This window comes from Thalassophryne amazonica, chromosome 16 (genome assembly GCF_902500255.1).
Source record: "Thalassophryne amazonica chromosome 16, fThaAma1.1, whole genome shotgun sequence".
Taxonomy (NCBI): Eukaryota; Metazoa; Chordata; class Actinopteri; order Batrachoidiformes; family Batrachoididae; genus Thalassophryne; species Thalassophryne amazonica.
The window spans coordinates 1,304,040-1,304,676 of NC_047118.1; positions in this window are offsets into that span (position 1 = coordinate 1,304,040).

The following is a 637-nucleotide window of genomic DNA, read 5'->3' on the forward strand; positions in this document are numbered from 1 at the left end:
GGCATGTCCCAACTTGTCCTCTGACATTCTGAAATGGAGGTGTTCCTTTGTCTCGCTCCATCAGCGAATCAGTCGTGACGTGCGAAGCCTCCGCTCGGCTTTCCATGACAAAATCTCTTGTTAAAAGTGAAATCTGCCAGAAAATGGCTGATGTCCAGCTCTTGTGATAACCAGAGAAATTGCTCACAACGGTCCCGGCTCCACACAGCGATCCGTTTAGAAATGATGTGGTGGTTTCTGCCTCTCGATGGCGGCTCGGAGCGCAGCACGCCGTGCGCCATTAGCTGTAGTAACACTCCTTATTCTCTGTGAAAATTTTCACCGAAAGCCAGATAAATTTTTCAAATGGTTTCCAGCTGCCTGCCTCTAACAGTTTCTGAAACAATTCTGATGGAAAAAAAGCCCAAATCATTCCGCCATTTCCTCGCAATGAAACGACGACGAGGGGGTGGACCACTCCTCCCACAAGGCGTGCTCACAGGCGAATGACGCAACTGACAGGCGTGGAAAAACTCACGCATGCGCACGAAGGTTCAAGCTTGGCTGACGTAAAATCATATGAATCAAATCCATATAGTTTTTGAAAAAAATAATAAGGTCGGATACTTTTCTAATAGACCTCATACTCTACCACGAG